This window comes from Phycodurus eques, chromosome 6, assembly GCF_024500275.1.
Source record: "Phycodurus eques isolate BA_2022a chromosome 6, UOR_Pequ_1.1, whole genome shotgun sequence".
In the NCBI taxonomy this organism is placed as follows: domain Eukaryota; kingdom Metazoa; phylum Chordata; class Actinopteri; order Syngnathiformes; family Syngnathidae; genus Phycodurus; species Phycodurus eques.
The window spans coordinates 15,786,681-15,805,326 of NC_084530.1; the positions used below are offsets into that span (position 1 = coordinate 15,786,681).

The 18,646-nt window shown below is 40.5% G+C and overlaps 1 long non-coding RNA gene across 1 annotated transcript; it reads right to left on the bottom strand.

Annotated features, from left to right (window-relative positions):
- Positions 1 to 17,472: 17,472 nt before the first annotated feature.
- Positions 17,473 to 18,389, bottom strand: LOC133404282 (uncharacterized). The gene is made up of 3 exons (XR_009768798.1): positions 18,312 to 18,389; positions 18,159 to 18,209; positions 17,473 to 17,577 (listed from the first exon to the last, which is right to left on the bottom strand). It is a non-coding gene; the product is annotated as an uncharacterized LOC133404282 (long non-coding RNA).
- Between the last annotated feature and the right edge of the window lie 257 nt (positions 18,390 to 18,646).

Sequence of the window (18,646 nt, forward strand, 5' to 3'; positions counted from 1 at the left end):
GGCAACCGCCAACTTCACCTCCGTGCGCAATTCCATTGCTACTATGAAGCGCCTGATAATGTAAATTGATTGTTCTAAATTTAGGATACCTTACAAAAAAGCGTGTGTGTCTGAGTCTGGGCAGTGCACTGCAGACAAATAGTGACCCTAAAAATACTATGAAGGCAAGTTAAAGGAAATGCAGTATTTTCTTGTGAAAGCAATTAAATTAAAGCATAAATTCTAAACTTGAATTAAATCTTGATGAGCGCTGTGGTGACTTACAAAGACAACTTCGTCATATCCAAATACGGCTTCGGAAGTAAAAAAGATGGGTATGCAGTTTGGAAATAAAACGATGTCGTTCTGTGAGGAGGTGGCACACATACTGTATCTCATCTCCGAAGGAACAGGTGCATTCGACTGAATATATTTGAGCTGACTTTTTGATAGGGAAAATGGCAAAAGTGTATATCTGTATTTGTGTAGATGTTGACAACTGAAGTGAAATCCAAGGTACTTCTTAGTTTGTGTATACTGTATTTTTCGGACTGTAAGGCACACTTAAAATCCTTAAACTTTCTCAAAAATCGACAGTGCGCCTTATAATCTGGTGCGCCTTGTATGAACGTATGAATTCTGGTTGTGCTTACTGACCTCGAACCGATTTGATGTGGTACACGGCGCTCAAAAATCTGTCAAAATGTTTTAGTATGACTGGTAAACTACGAAGCCGGATTGTCGGAGCATTACGGCTATTGTAGTGAGGAGCCTCACGGAGTAATACATACTTTGCTTCAACATAATATTAGGGGGTGTGAATAAGTGACTTATCTGACTGTTTTGTTTTGCTTAATGCGCCTTATAATCCGGCGCGCCTTATGTATGAAAATAGACCCGTTCATTGATAGTGCACTTTATAATCCGGTGCGCCTTATAGTCTGAGAAATACGGTATTCATTTGGGTTATTTTCATATAATTTGATAAACAACGGGAAAAGACATGGCCCACTGAATTTCCTTTTGAAAATCAGCTAATTTTACTGATATGAGTATTTGAATTATTGGCAGTTGTTATCCATCGAAAGGTCATAATTGTTTCGAAGAAAAAAAATATTTTAAAGTAATATCAGCAGCCATATTGCGGAAAGACGCGTTGTTTCATGTTGATGCACGAGAGAGGTTTCCGTCCATGCCAAACAAAGAGATGAGTTGACTCAGAGGTTTTGTACATGCCTGTTCTGTACTGTACATGCCACAGGCACTCATACAAAGGCGCATGATTGGTTCCTGGCGTGACATCGACCAATGAGAGCACGAGTGGATTCACCCCGTGAGCTGATAGGCTGCGCATCATCGCAGGCTCACCCAGCATCTTCCCTTGTTGTCTCTCGCCAGTCTCGTCCACGCTGTTGACTATCTCGCATACTGTATCTTAGTGTTGTGTTCGTGATAACTTTTTTTGTTTAAGCGATAACCTTTTTTGATTACAATGCTTACAATGCCGCCTAAGCGCTGTGCCCCTGCGAAAGCTTTTTCCGGGGCACCCAAGGGGAAGAAGAAGATGATGACCATCAGCGAAAAAGTGAAACTTTTAGATATGATCAAAGAGGGGAGAAGTTATGCATCTGCGGCACGCCATTACGGTGTGAATGACTCTACAGTGCGGTACATCAAGAAAGAGGAAGCAAACATCCGCAAAACTGCTTCCTATAAGGAAGCGAAACGTGTGGTAACTCCGCGTAATAAGAGACGGGCTTATGTCCTTGTACAGGGGAATTTTGAAGCAAAAGAAAAAACAAAGACAACAACTACCCATCACCATGATTTTCTCTAAGGTAAAACCCCAGCTACACCATCAGCGCCTCCAGCAGAAGAGTCTCCGAGTGAACCTAAAGCCTCTACGAGTCAAGTGAGAGCCTCTCCTCCGCCACCAACGCAAGCCTCTCCGCCTCTCTCAGAAGGCAATGTTGATGAACGTTAATTACTCTGTAAGGTTTTATCATTAAAGAGTTAAGTAAATGCATGTACTGTTGTAATCTTTGTCTCAAATATGTAAAGTATAAATACTGTTTACATATTTTAAACAATCTGGTACCCACATACACGAAAATTCCAAGGGGGGGGGGCAAATCCTACTTTGCGTTTTTTCACCTTTCGCGGGGGGTTCTGGTCCCCATTAACCGCAAAAAACGAGGGATCACTGTATATCAGATTCTCTCCTTTTGCTTAATATGCCTTTTCCATGAAAACGCAAATACATCTTAGTGTCTTCAGAGTTCTTTTTGTTTTTTTGCTTCATTTAAAAATGGTCCTTCTTCAATGAAACTGTCTTGCCACTGGAGAGAGCCTCATTATGTTGTTGCAATACACCAGAGGGAGATATGAATGACTATGTATGAATTTATGAAATTGTCGGAACTATTTGCATGCCTTTGCCATTATTACGATTGTATAAAGACATGAGTTTAATGGGTTTAATGAGTAGTCAGGATAATTTATGCACTTGTATCGGCAGAGTTTGAATGGCAACACGTAAATTATGCCACGGTTCATGCTTTTCACATCTTTACATTTTTTGAAAAGAATTGTTCTTCAATGGTGGTGGTCGACTGGTTAGCACATCTGCCTCACAGTTCTGGGGACTGTGGTTCAAATCCCGGCCCTGCCTGTGTGGAGTTAGGATTTCCTTTAGTATGAATGCCTAAAATTCTAAATAATCAATAACTTTTTGAAAATAGGACTTGAAGTGTGGCTGTTTCAGCATGGGAGGCCTTAAGCCATAGAAAACCAGGATGGCACAAAAAATTGCAAATGTACTAATTGTCTTTACCGTTATAGATGAAATTAGATGAAAATGAGCCCTGTGGTGTAAATGTTAAGATTGCCCTGCAGCCACGCTGATGGTGCAGTGTAGTGGGTGTGCCATCCATTTCACATGCAGGCTAACGGTAGTGGAGAAGGATGGAGAGAGAGAGGGTGGGTGGATTTTGGTTGGGTATCTGTTTGGAAGATGTGATGGAAGGGAGGAGGATTACCAGCAAATGCTGATTAGCTGACAGCTTAACGACATGCTGTGTTTTCGTTGTTATCATGAGCACATGACCTGGGGCTGATTGGGAGGAAATGAAATGATATTTTGATGTTTTCCTTTTTTTATTTGTCGAGAGAGGGAGAGAGAAAGAGACAGTGCTAGCTGGGGATTAATATTCACGTCACATCAATTCCAACATGTCCCGCAGAATAATTAGTGGGTGTTTTCAGTTTTATATACAGTACAGCGGGGTGGGGATCAAATCAAATAATGTACTTTACATTTGCAGCTTTGTTATTTTCATTGCTGTACAGCCCTAATTAAGTTATATAGCACTACAGAAAATAATGCTGTAAGTCTTACATTGGTGTTTATTTTATACACAGAGAAACCGTTATTAGTATTATCAGCGCTTGAACACTTCAGCGTGAATATGAGTCAATGCATCCAAAAGGGCTGTTTTGATAAGGCTGCCATACATTTCATCGCCCCTGTCCTTTTCTCCCCAAGATGAATGCGATTGTGAGATGGCAGTGAGTGTCGTGCTTGTGGATGAATGGCAGTGACTGCTCTGTGTTTTCTGGCTCATTGCCTCAAAATGACTCGCCCAGTGTCACTGTCAACAAGGGCTGGGAGTGGGAGGATTTTCATCTTTTCTTTCCTGTTCCTTTGCTCGGCTGCTGTGTGCTGCAGATCTGTCTTTTCTCCTCTCCTCACCCTCCACAAGGCTGCCAGGCCTTCTTTTCCATGTGTCTCACTCTCCCCCCACCCTGTGCCATTGCTTCCCTGGAGCTTGTGGAGTGGGGGATGGGAGAGAAAGAGGCGGAGGCAGGACTGAAGAGATAGTCTGCCAGGCTTGCGGGGAGGCGGTGGAATTCTGCAGGTTGCCACGGTGAGCTAGTCGATATCACATTGAGTCACTTAGCTGCCAAATGAACGAACCTTTTCTCTGCTCTCTGTCTGCTACACAGTGGAGACGGATTGTGAGCGTTTGTGTGCACCCCCAACCCAGGCTACTGTTGCTGTGCTTCTTTTAGCATCGCATACTATAAAATAAGGGTAGCTTGCTTGAGCAGCAATGAAAATGCGAACTTCATCGTCTAAGGCTAGTTTATAACATTTTGTAAACATACTGTACATTCAACAAAATGTATTTGAGGTTTTTATATCTACCATGTAGTCACTGATGGTGTAGTGGTACACTCGCCTGACTTTTGGTGCGGGCAGCGTGGGTTCAGTTCCCACTCAGTGACGGTGTGAATGCGAGTGCAACTGGTCGTCCGTGTCTATATGTGCCCTGTGACTGACTGGCGACCAGTTCAGGGTGTAGTCTGCCTTTCGCCCGAAGTCAGCTGGGATAGGCTCCAGCATCCCGCAACCCTAATCAGGATAAGCGGTGTTGAAAATAGATGGATGGATGGATGGATCTCTCCCATGTCATATTTCCTCAGTGTCGTTTATTCAATTGCATGCAACCTCCTGGGTTTTTGACATCAGAACCGGAATTTAAAAAAATATTATTTCATGATAGGTCAGGTGTTTAAATGATAACAATGATAACAATCCACACATGTTTGACATAATAAAATTATCCAATTGTAAAATTGAAACAATTATTTGAAATTAATATTTATCTTAATGGACACCAAGACATTACGGTAATGTGAAATAATTTTGCGTGCATGTGTATGTTGGGTTAGAATTTTGAATTGGTTGTATACAAATCATATATACTGTACAAGTACTGTAAGTGCCTGTCCACCCACCAAGTGTGCCCAATTCTTATGTCACCATTTGGTGACGTGTCTAGCGCATACGCCACATTGGCAGAGGCACACTATGTAATTGACAACTGTAATTTGGCAACTGTGTGATGAAGTGCTGCCTTTACAAGGGAAAACTTTCTTCAAATTCTGAATCGGGGCTCAAAACAGCTTTGCCTCTCGTGGTTGTCAAAAACAGCTGCTTTTCAAGAGTGTCATTATTGATCTTTAGGGTATTTTGACTAAGGCATTTCACTGACATGTTCAAGACACTTGGCAAGTGTATAAATGTGCAAAAAAAAACCTGTCCTTTAATGTCAAACCAAGTTTCAGCCTTAAAAGACGTGTGGATGCTCTGAGAGTTGTTGTTAAGTGCAAATGCATCCATTTCACTTCCTTTTTCTGGAACGCCGTCCAAAGTGTGAACTTATCTGAGCAAAACTAAAAGCGGGCGTGATGTGACTCAATAAAATGTCCTTTTTCATCATACTGTACCTTCTCCTTCACAGCTCGCACAAGCTCGTATACAGTATATCACTCCCAAAATTTGACAGAATACTTTTTTTATCTTCTTATTCTTGATGGAGAGTGGGAGAACATGTTTTCTTAGGAGTAGTTTTTCAGAACGCAGAAAAGCTTTGAAATTGTGTTCATTATTTTTTGGAGGAATCTTCAATTACACGTAGAGGGAAACCGCCTTTATGTTTTTTCCCCCTCCTGCGTCATCATCATATTTTATTAATACTTTATCTAAAACCCTTTTGTGTCTCATGGGGTGCGCTAAGTGTGTATATGCTAAATATCCAAGCAGTTGTGCGCGTGACAGCGAGAGGGAGCCTATCTGCTAATGTCATGCAAATTACAAGCTGCAGGCCCGCGTTGAGGGAACAAGGCCATTGATTGGAGCACCTCGCACTGTTGCTGAGCACCCCTCAATAGTGTCCTGTGGGGGAGCAAATATGCTTATTGTGAGTTCATTTTAATTTTTCAAGAGGTTGTTATATGCTGCGAGGAAACAGGCCTTAAGGGAGAGAGGGAGAGATGTGACACAGTAATCTCAGGTCAGTATTGCTAATTAGTTTCTAGACATGTTAAATAAAAATAAAAGAAAGTGAAACATAAGCAAATATTGTTAATGCCCACATGAATGGACAGCCCACACCTGCCTAACAAGGACTATGCAGCAAAAAAACAAGGAGTCAGTTTTATTCCTCTGTGGAAAATAGCTGAACTGGAGTCACATAGTTTAAACGATTGCGATAACACAATCTGACTCACACACAGTACACGGCTGATGAACAAGTCCCTCGAGTCACATGATTGATCCCCATCTGCAAGCAGTTTGTCTGTTGTGCAGGAATCCACAATGCTTTGCGTTTACAGGGGAAATTCGGCACCCTCTGCGATATAGACAAAAAGCACAACTCTTGATAAGGCAATAAAAGAGTTTTAAAATTACTTCTATATATTTTTTTGGAAAATGCTCAAACATTGACCAAAATATGAACAAAGGCATGAAGCACTTCTCTCAATCAACACATGAATAAAGGGTTGGGATAGACTCCTTGCTTACTACCGAAACCTTTTGGACAATTCTGCCAATGTCCTATGTGGGATTTGATCAAATCGGTAAAATTCTTCTATTTTTAAGATTCTAATTCTTTACATAAAAATACCCTCCACGGACACAGATCCAGCTGGCTGGCAACAAATATGATGATACTACAATTACAACATTTTAGTGTAACAAACAATGAGAGTATGTCATTTCAGTTTTTTTTTTTAAAAACCCTATTGACCCAAAAAACCTTCTTCAGTCATTCAGAAGTTGTTCTTCCCGAATTTCTATGTTTAATCTGATCAACTCATTACGGCTAAAGATTTGTTTTGTGGGAATAATTTGGGCAAGACCCAGAGTGAGCCCCATCAAGGCATGCATCAGATTGACCAACTTCAAAGTGCTGCAAGCTGCAAGATGCTGTCCTGTTATAATCCAAATTAAAACGAATAAAGCAAGAGACGGTGCTAGAACATTTAACACAATTAAAAAATAGATTTGTCAGGAGTAAATTAAGTACAAAGCAGTGTAGTGCTCCCCTCCTTTCAGCAGCATAGCCTCTGCTCTGCTGGTATTAATCACCTTCATTACCAGCTTTGCACTCATCGCTCTCTCCTCACCCACTGTATTCAACTTGACCTTTTCCTCCTCTTGGACACATCCACTCACAACCCAGGAGCTTTTTTGATATGTGGGAACATTTTCTCTGACCAGACATCTCGCACCCTTGGTAACACCTTGGATGCGAGGATGGGCTCGAGAGGAGAGGGGGGTCAGAGAGAGTGAGAAGAGAAAAAAAGGAGAGTGGGAAATAAATGCTCCGAAAGGGAAGAAATTGTGGCACAATATCATAGGCTATAATGTCACCGAATAGATTGGTGGCATAGCTAAGTATCGGAGGGTATTTCTCAAACCTTTATAGTCCGAAATGTCTTTTCATCTGGCATTTTAAACCCTGTTCATATGCTTTAAACTTCCTTTTTTCATCCGTGTTCCTACCCGTTTCCTTGATAGACACAAATGGGTATAAGGAAGGGGATAGGTCTTGAGTGTGCAAGGGAGAAAGTACTGTATAGCATTAGATCTTTTTAAATACACATTAGAGTGTGAGACAGTGAGAAGAATTTGATTAGATTCAGAGGGAGGTTTTAGAATTACACTTGAATTTCATTGTGAGTAAAAGAGCTGCAGACAGATAAGAGCGCTGGGGGTGAAGGAGGGAGATTTGGAGCATTAAGGCTAAATTAGCAGGAGTGGGCCTGAGAGAAATTAGATTTGATTCAGAGGCTGAGCGATGGGGGGGGTGACTATTATCCTTCAGATCTGTGAAAAGTCGAAAGAGGAAAAAGTCAAAGTGAGCGAGAAGAGGAATGGGATTGAATTTTGTGAACGGAATCAGAAAAAAGCTGGACGGTGGCACCTTGAATCGAGTACCCCAAATATGAGTTTTTCGTGTTGCAAGCTGTCGTTTGGTCAATATTTTGTTTTGTGTTGAGAGCCAAAATTTGATTTCTGAGCATGCTTTAGATACGCCACCGCTTGAGTGAAGTGAATAAAAAAAATAAAATAAAACAAAACAAAACAAGGAAAGCTACAGTCACCAAGGCACTTTCAGTCATTTATTGAATAGGACAAACACACTGAAAAAAGTATAGGAAAGCTATCATTCGTTTATGAATTTTTAAAATTGAAATTGTTGAAAAATCTTAGTTTACTCGTTTCAATTGATGTAACTGGATTTTGGTTACTTCACCATAATTTAAATTTACTGCAGGACACCAAACTGAAATGTTTCATTTAGATTTAGGATTTTCTTTAATTGAATGTAATTAGCACATTTATTGCGGATTTGGAGGGAAGAAGCGACGTTGAATTGTTTTTTATAAACTTTGTATTTGGTAACATTACAGTTAGTTTGAAGTCATTTATGTTTTTAAACATGTCTCTGTCCTTGACTGGACATAATATTCAGTGCTTGAACCCGACGTACGACTGTCTGGAGTGTGCAGGCCAACTCGACAGTAGCCTGCTGGGGACGGGAGGAGCTTCTGCTTAAATGTATATATTTCTCTCAGATAAACCATAAAGACACCATTAAACGTTAAATAACAACGGTAAAAGCTTTTTCCTGGTGTGAAGCTTGTATAAGCGTGTGAATGTGTATGAACACTGAATCTCGCCGGTGTGCTTTTAAACTAAACTAAGCTAAGTTAGCAAGAGCTAACGTTTTGGCTAACACTGGTAATGTCTGTTCCAAACATTCAAACACGGTTTACATAAAATAAAAACGTTCATGTTAAACTTTCAGGATACCCTAAATGAATCATTTGTATTGAATCAAAGCTAAAATGTTAAAAGTGACGGATTACCTAAAAGGTTTTACGTAATGCATTGCTTATTTTTTTCAGTGCAGTCAAACACAAATGCACAATGAAAACAGTCCGAATGACCATGGAAAAGACGCTAGCACTGAACTAACCGCATTGTAACAGGCCAATCCGACTGACGACAGCTCCTGACTTGCGGACTTGGTCGTGGAACAAATTAAACTCGGGAGTCGAGGTGCCACCGTCTTGCCAAATGAGGCCTCGTGAGCGTCTCGTCACCTTTTGCTGTCCGGTCAGTGGGTTTTATGGAGCTCATAAACTGCCCCCAGTGTCGTCGTCCACATGCAGAGAAGACAACAGGAGCTACGCTACCTCTGTCTCACTTGAGTAGTCTCAACTCTGAAGTCTGTTCCAGCCTCCAAAACATCATTAAAACCCGATGGCTCCCTTTCCACGCACACGCCATCCTGTGTCCCCACCCCGCAATGTCTTGTGGTAATCATGTTTAAACAACACTGTGTTTGGCTACGGCACGCCCCCCCAACCAGGCCCTGAACAGGTGGTTATTAACGGCTCATTACCTACGCCAAGGAGGCTATGTTTTCATTGCCGTATTTTTGGGGTCAATTAGCAGGATTGTGCAAAAGCCACTACTACAAAAACAAACAACAACAAATACAAAGCTAAAAGAAATGCTGATTTCAGGAAGAACCTGTGGACTTTAGGTATGGATCAAGGATTTTTATTTATTTTTACAGTGCGTGGGTATTTTTCAACATCTAAAAAAATTATGTCAGTCGGTGGACATAAATTGGACAGAAGGTGTGGAGTGCACACTCACATTCTGTTATGATTCTAATTCAAATTGTTGGCCTTGATGGACGTCTTTACTGTACTGACTGCCACTCTAGCTTTGAAGTGGCGAGTCATTTGTGAAAAAAAAAAAAAAAAGTGAAAATAAAAATGTCTTGTAAGTTTGACACACCACAAAAAATAGTGTCATTAACCAGCTTGCCAAATTTGAATGAATAAAAAAAATCGTCAAGACGCTTCAAAATGATGAAAGATCAAAACGTTCTCTGAGCTCTCTGACCCTGTTGCCGTGTTCACTGAATGCGTTGAATGCACGCTCTGCTCGGCTTTCACCTGTGACTCAAATATGTTTTTATAGTATGTGCTCCAATGTCGGTAGCGTGAGCCACAAGCTGAATAACGTGTGCCGCTGTGTTTTATAAACAGTTAACTTGGCCTGAAGTGTCTGTGTAATTTGGGGACCCACACACGACACAAAATCGAGTGAGGTGCTAACTTACTGGATGACGGCAATGCAGGCTAGAGAGCTAGCGGGCCGGCGTGCTAGTGAGCTAGCGAGCTACGCCGGTTCAAGGTCCGCATCCTTGGGCTTTGTTTTAGCCCCGCCCCAAAAATCCAGACAACTGAAATGGTGAAAAAGAGTTTAACGCCGTATCTCAACAAATCCAGTACTTAATCTGTTCTGTCTTTGCACGTTTTCAGCACTGATCTTCACTAAAATCTCACTGAGTCACACTGAGTCTTTTGTTTTCTCATTTTGAAACGTCAAATGGATAAAGAATAGAGAAATGTAATAAATAATTCTAATAAAAGCAATGCCAGTGTTGTAAGAAAAGACTAAATTCTCTGAGTATTGTGCAAGTCTACAGGGTTCAGAGTCCAATTTGGCAACACACGCACACACGCACATACACGCACACACGCACACACACGCACACACGCACACACACACACACACACGCACACACACACTGAGGGTGGCGTGGGACCAGAAGGTTTTGGCAATGTCAGCGCCACGTGTCGGGGCTGTCCTTGGGTTCTAGCAGTCTTAGAGAACCTGCTGATTTATGAGGCCAATCGTGCGTGTGTTTGTGTGTCTGTATGTGTGTGTGTGTGTGTGTGTGTGTGTGTGTGTGTGCGTGCCTGTGTGTGTGTGTAATTGAGGCGATTAGAGAGAGTGTGACACTCATACCATATTGCGAAAGGAATGACTCCTCTTTATATTGAAAGCAAAAGTAAAGAATTGTTCGGCATTCAGAAAAACACATTTGGCCAAATCATTTAGTTTCAGTTGAACAAGACACTCAGCGTGGCCTTATAAGGAGTAGAAAATCTTAAATGTTTTGCTGTTTTTAATGTTTTTAATGTCACTAAACCTTTGCAGAGATGATGATGGTCAGTTTTGACATCACGTCTCCTAATTTAACTTTTAACTTTTACTGTGTACCATCCATTAACTTTTACTTGTATAACACTTTTACCTTGAAGGTATAATCTCCTCATTTACCTTCACATCAGCATCAGAAGTAATGGGCGGTTCCATATCTTGCTCAAGGACACTTGCTCATGGTCACTGGGGTTGCGTAACGAACCCACAACCTTTGAGTAGGGAGACGCCCACCTTACCACCAGGCCTGTGCAACCCCATTCATAGCAAGTTTATTGGATTAGCTACTCAAGAGACAATATAATGCAACCTTTGTCATACCACAGTAATAAACATACAGTATGCTTCCATTCATACAAATAATCTCTGATTGTGTCAATTAAAACTGGGCATTACGATATTTGTAAAAGCAGAAGCCTTTGTATGCGATCTCTTTCGCTACTTTGATTGATATGTACAAAAGGTATGACAACACATAGTAGGAAAATTGTATGAGAGATAAAAAAGAAAATGGAGCAACATAATGGAATTCGTAACATAACAATATTACTCTGGTATAACATTTTTATCGACCTGTCAAAACAGGAAACATGGAATTAATGGCAGCTTATCTTCACCAACACAAATTCAGTTGATGGATTTTGTCCTACAAAGGAGGAGAATTGTTCATTTGGACAGAAACACTCATAGAGTCTTTTCTCCTCTGACTTTAAAAAAATACATGCAAGGAATATAAACAAAATATTTGGGGAACATTTTCCAGGTTTATTGAATTTCATCCCTGATGACTTGCCGACCCAGTAGGTTGAGTTTGCATGCAATTTGATTTGTGTCCCACAAAACTCTTTGATATACCTCTGGTGCTCATGTGCTCTCAGGTTTAAATTTTGCCCTGCTTCGCATACCAAATCATTCAAATTGGTAGCTGCTTGCACGAGGGCTTGAGAGTTTGTGTGTATGTGCAAAGGTGAAAATGCACAATTTTCTTGTACTTCTCTACGAGGAAATCTGTATTCAGGTCCAAAGCTTTCTTGGTTTCACACACACACACACACACACACACACACCGAGGCCTACAGAGGGAGAAATAGTGGGAGATGAGGGAGAGGAGCAGTGAAGCGTGAATTATGGATTCTGAAGGATTTCCCCTTGCTATTCGATGGGTGAAGTCAGAGAATTGCATGACAAAAACAAGAATGAAACTTTAAATGTAAAAAAAATCAATTAGAAAAATCCCTCAGTATATAATTTATTTTTAATAAATATTTTTTATATATATTTATTTATATAAATATACAGAGGTCAGGGTGATCGAATAGACTTGCTGGACGAACGGCAGTAGAACAACCTCCTTTTTTTTGTCCTCAGGCTGCAGTCAGAAGGGGCACAGTGTGAAGTGGTGAATGCTTAACCATGCGAGGTAACGGGTCAAAACATTTTTGCAGTGGAAACGCTTTAACACAGACAGTAAAACTCGAGTGCTGATAATGCAAACACACGCACACACACACACACATACACACAGAGGTCTTGCCAGTTACAGATAAGAGTCAGCGTTCACTGTCAACTGCCAAGATCAAACATACTGTTTTTCTTATCTTGATTTGCCCTCTTTGTTTTTTCAAATGTTTCATTTTTCACATGCTTTAAACACATTTAAATTTTTAAAAACACAACTACAATTATTAAAATACACATTTTAAAGTATTTCTTAGTGTCTGTTGTGACTGTCTGGCTCAGAGTTCTTTTTTTTAAACTCCCAATTGATGTTTACACTCAAACTGAACCATAAAACAAAAGAGAATTAAACACTCAATAATTTTCCCTGAAAGGGCTTCAACACACGGGGATGTTTTGCCCAAAACATTTTTAAGGTGCCAACCACTTGAAAAAAAGTGTCGACGGGGGAGTTGATATTGATGGTGCTGCGTACCGGTTGTTGTAACAGGAATGTACAGAGCTGTACATGCATCATGAAAAGTAAAGAAAACCCCCCAAAAAGTAAAATATAGTTCTTTTTGGGGGCAGGGTGAACGACTGGTTAGCACATCTGCCTCACATTTCTGAGTACCCAGGTTCAAATTCGGCCTCGCCTGTGTGGAGTTTGCATATTTTCCACGTGCCTGCGTGGGTTTCATCCCACATCCCAAAAAAGATGCATGGTAGGTTGATTGAAGACTCAAAATTGCCCGTAGGTGTGAATGTGTGTGTGAATGGTTGTTTGTTTATATGTGCCCTGCGATTGGCTTGCAACCAGTGCAGGTTGTATCCCGTCTCCTGCCCACGGTTAGCTGGGATGGGCTCCAGCATACCCGTGATCCTAGTGAGGATAAGCGGTCCGGAAAATGGATGGATGGATGGGACTTTTTTTTTTTTTTCATTAAACACTTCTAGGCCATGAATATAAAACAATCAAATGAAACATGGTAAGTACAGCAGTAACTGAGTGTAACTTTTGTGTCACATGACGATGTATTACGCTGTGTGCCATAAGTACATTTGAAATGATGTATGTCGGGATTTTAAACCTCTTTTCTTTTTTTTTTTATAGATACACATAATGTAGGAATGAAATATGCTAACTGTGGACATTCCCTAAAGAAGAAATGTCTCGCTGATGAGGCTGCAGACGTACAAGGCAACTAGAAATTTGGTTGAGAGCAACGGATGATGATTTGAGAAATGAAACTTGCAGCATGTGCCCTTGAAGAAGTACAGTGAGGCCTCGTTTTTCACGAGGGATATGTGTCAGACCCACCTGCGGGAGGTGAAAATAACCTAAAATATGAAGAAAACATACCATTTTTAAAATATATATATATATATATATATATATATATATATATATATATATATACTGGCGGGACGGTGGAAGACTGGTTAGCACATCTGCCTCACAGCTCCGAGGACCCGAGTTCAAATTCGGCCTCGCCTGTGTGGAGTTTACATGTTCTCCGCGTGCCTGCGTGGGTTTTCTCCAGGTCCTTCGATTTCCTCCCGCATCCTAAAAAGATGCATGGTAGCCTTGAACAAAGACTCTAAATTGACCGTAGGTGTGAATGTGAGTGCTGAGTGGTTGTTTGTTTATATGTGCCCTGCGATTGGCTGGGGACCAGTTCAAAGTGTACCCCGCCTCTCCCCCAAAGTCAGCAGGGCTAGGCCCCAGCATGCATGCGACTCTAGTGAGAATAAGTGGTATGGAAAATGAATGGATGGATATGTGGTGCCTTGACCTACGAGTAACTCAAATCACTCACATCTCAAATCAACACTCCCCACTGAAATGAATGGATTTGCCATTAATCTGTTGCAACCCCACCCAAAAAAATGTTTGGTACGTTTTTAATAAATTAAAATAGCACCGTATTGAAAAACATACAATACATATTAAACACTGCGGTACCTCCGTTCATGTGCTGTTCCTTTAAATGAGTGCTGTCTCTCTCTTTTTGCAGCTCATTGTTACTGCAGCAGGCAGGCCATCTGTCTTTCTTTTAAAAAGGTGACATTCCAAAAACTTCAGATTTTTAATAGCACAATAACTTTTTCACAAACATTTTGCACATTTCGTTTCAGTTGGGATGAATGGTGAGGGCTAATTTACAGCAAAAAATGAAGATAGAGTGAATGTTTCGCATGGATGTCAGGAGGTACACTTTGTAAAGCTAAACAATGTTTGTCTGAAAGATTTGTTAGTCAACAAATTTGTGAGTGAACAGAGGTCACATTAAAACGTTCCACCTTAATTGCAAATTTTTTTCATTTAACAGAATGGTGAAGTGTCTGAAGCGCATTTATAACTCAAGTCAAAATAATAATACACAACTACAAATTTGGACGCGTCTGTATACTGTAAAAGCTCAAAAACAATTGGTTAAAAATCTGCGATATAGTATTGAGTGGGTGCTAATGACAAATCGTGATACATTGGGGGGGTCACTGTGCTTTGTATAGCTGAGAATGCCTAAAAGTGTAATTTTTCATTTAAGAGTATGACAGGCTCCAATTACATATTATACAAGTTGATAAGCTCTGCTGACGGTAAGAAGACATTGGTCAATGTAAGTGTCATGGAGTCCAGATTTTGTAATATGTGGGTCGCCCACGAGTGCAAGACTCTGCAGAGGGGAGTACTACAGTATATGTTGTTCGTGTGTGTACGGAAGGGAATAATAATCATCGCCCCTCAGATACACTTTGTGCTCAGCCAGATGCATATCATATAAACCACAAGTGCACATTCGTGGCTGAGATGGTATGTGAGTTGTATTCAGTGTCTCAGTTGGTATCTGTGGGGGTAACACATTGTAATCACAGCTGTAGAAAACATCCTGCAAGTGTGTGTGTGTGTGTGTGTTTGTGACAATAACTCCCCCACCTCTCTTTGGACCAACACATCTTTCTCAGAGCTGCAAGCAGACTCAGCTGTTTTCAGTCCACAGGGACTGACCTATACGTTAAACCTCAAATGGTTGTCATAATCACTGTGCTATCATAAAGGTTTCTACATTGGCTCATTGTGGTGCACCACAGTTCATGTTGTGATCACATCTGTTTTGTTGATTGAGACTAGTAAGGTTTGCGCTGTACAGCCATATCCCGAAGCTGGACTTCAACCAGAGTATTTTGAAAACTATACTGTACGCCACAAATCGCACCAAAGAATGCCAATTTCGCATAAACTGTTCTGTTGACTCCCTCAGTCATACAGAGATTCAGAATGAAGGGGACACAGTCACTGTTATTATTTATAACCTGGACATTTGTTTTGTGGAGTGAATTTTCATTTAGCGAATGTTTAGCTGGAAATTGTCCAAGAAAGTGTTAAAAGACTCTAAGGTAGTATTATAATAATATGCAGACAATTCAACAATGGCTTTTTCATCCACATGTAAATCTTACTCTGTGAATTCAATCTAACTTCTCAGCTTGAATGTCCCCTGCTGGCGTATTGCTAAAATCTTTATTTTAGGGACTAGTCAGGAATGTGGATCCCTTTTGGGGAGATGATTATGCTGGATCTATCCATTTTTGTATACTGTTTATTGTGTTCAGGCTTGCGGGTAGCTGGAGCTGATCCCAGACGACTTTGGGCAAAAAGCAGATGACAACCCGTCAATCAAAGGCCACAAATAAATTAAGATAACCAAGGGGGAACTGAACCCACAGGTAAGCGAACCACGGCACCATCTGCAACGTTGATTCAATTACTGTATCAGACATAAAAACAAAAGTTTAAAAATGTGTGTATTAGTTCTCTGTTGTAACAATGCTTTTTGACAATAAATGTAATACTGTTGGAAAACCCATTTATTTGCCTTTTAACAGGCGCCCCCGTTCGTGAGGAATATGCATTTGCCGCATGTACAGCATAACCGAGTGTGTGCCTTTTTTGCCAATTTGCCAATGCTTCATTTCCTATGCTAAACTGCTTACTCTGCCATTAATATTGACTCAGATAATACCGTGTTCGTCCAGTCTCAATAAATCCCGTGCGATATGACAAATTCGAGCTGGTGTTCTGCAAAATCATGTGCTGTTATTTTGATTGAGGGGAGGGCATCATTCTTAAACTGAAGGCTACCTCCCCTGAAACGGGGGGATGTCAAAGTCAGACTGAAAACTTGCCAGTCCTTTCAGCATTTCGCAACTGCAGGCATACATCCCGTAGTTTTTTTGTTGCATAGTTGCAAACGTTTTTGTTTATTTCAACAACCTCACCTTACACGCTGTATACAATGTATATGCTATTTCATTTCTGCTCATGCACTTTTGGTTAGATGCAATCTGCATTTTGTGCTTGTGACACGTGTAATGACAATCTAATCTAATCTAATCTAATCTAATCTAATCTAATGTAGTCTAATCTAATCCATTCCAATTACAGCCCTACAAATCCACTAACAAATTTCTGATTGAAGTAGTAGTAAACTCCTAACTCCTTCACATTTTGAAACCTGAAATACGTAAAGTTATTCTTCATTCTTCAATTGTCAAATCTCAACTTGCTCTCGTCCAATACTGTTTTTCTTCTGGTTGCTTGAGCTCTCTCGTGGGTTGTGTATGGTTTTGTGTGCACGCGTGTATATGTACGTGTATGTGTGTGCGGGCACAGTCATATTGTTTGCATGTGTGAGTTCATGTGTTTGCAGCTAGAAGAGTTGTCAGCGAGAAAAGGAGAACACGAGCTACCAAGGGCTGTGTGTAAAGACAGAGGCATCATACACACACATGATACAAGAAAGAATATTGAAATGTAACACATAATTAAAGTCAGTGAAAAAGAAGTTTACGAGCTGTGAACCTATGAGATCTTCTATCTTTTCCCATGCTCCAACAATTCAACTACACAGCTCAAAACAAAAGAACACACTTTACAATATTCCACATCTTGAATGAAAATTTACAGTTGAAAATCTTTACTGATTTACATATGCTGAGAATAAAATGATGGAAGAACAATCAATCAATAATGAACCCAATGAAATAAACTCAGAACAATTACATCAAGTATACAGACTGCACCCAACTCCAATTAAAACAACTCAGTGGCGCAGTTTTGCGTACGGCCTGTACAGTCTGCGCATGCTCCTGATGAGATGACAGATTGCCTTCTGGAAGCGGTTTGTCTCGGGCGTAGCCAGGGGTCAGGCCCATGGCCAAGTGGCCACCCGAGAGCATATCCTGCTGTGATTTGCTGTTGATCAAGTCCAGTGCTGAAAAACATAGGCCTTGAAAAATGAACTCTAATCAGCATAGTGCTGACCAATGAGAGCTGTGGAGCAGCGTAAAGTTTTCATTTTATCCATCATGTCACGCTGCAGCGTTGCACCCCTGGTCAACGGTCCTCCACATATTGACATGCCAATGGATTAAATGCAATACCATCATCTTTCACTTGAGAGGTACGCTAATGTATGCTAATGACATTTGTTCTGTAAACGTGTGAAAACTATTTTAAAGTGCACGTCAGCAACCGGATAAACTGGAAGATCCAAACATGCACTCCAGAGGAGTGAGAGTTCACCTTCTGGTTAATACTACATTAAACACATGTGCAACAGCTGTTTTTTTCCATTATGATTTGATGTATTATTATTATTATTTTGCTTCCAACATTTCCACAGTAAAAACATCACTCTGAACTCCAATGACAATCACACTACATTGATTTTTTATTTTTACTTTAAATAGAACAAGTAAAATATATGTCTATATATTTGACATAGAAGAATGCCATAAACACTCAGCTAAAATGCACATGAACCACAACATAAGAAAAAATTCACAACTGCACCTTGTGACGCGGTTGGTGGGGCCACAAAACCTCAAACATCTTGAGATGATTCTGAAACATAAACCATCTTAACCATAAACTCAAAGTAAGCTTCTCAAAATGTTTCGATTGCTCTAGCACAACAAATAAAAAGCAAAGTGAGCAAGACTCGACCTTCGACTGTAGGAGAAGCCTCAGCGAAATATGAAAACAATTTCTCGACTCTCTGGCTGTAAATTGAAAATGAATCTGTCCTTAAGTTCTGAAATGTTATTAGTGGTTCTTTCATTGTTGTTGAGAAATTCCCCTTCTCACGTGTCTCTTCTGTGTTGTCACTCTTTAATTTCAACTTTGCCCTGCAGTCCTTCAGCCGTTCCTTTCCGAAAACTGGTGATTCATGTACTCGGCTCTTCTCGAAAAGAACAAGATTATATGCGTGCAATCCTTTTAAAGAGAGCAATATGGAATGTGAGTGTGTGTGTGTGTGCGCGCGTCCGTGTTTTCATACT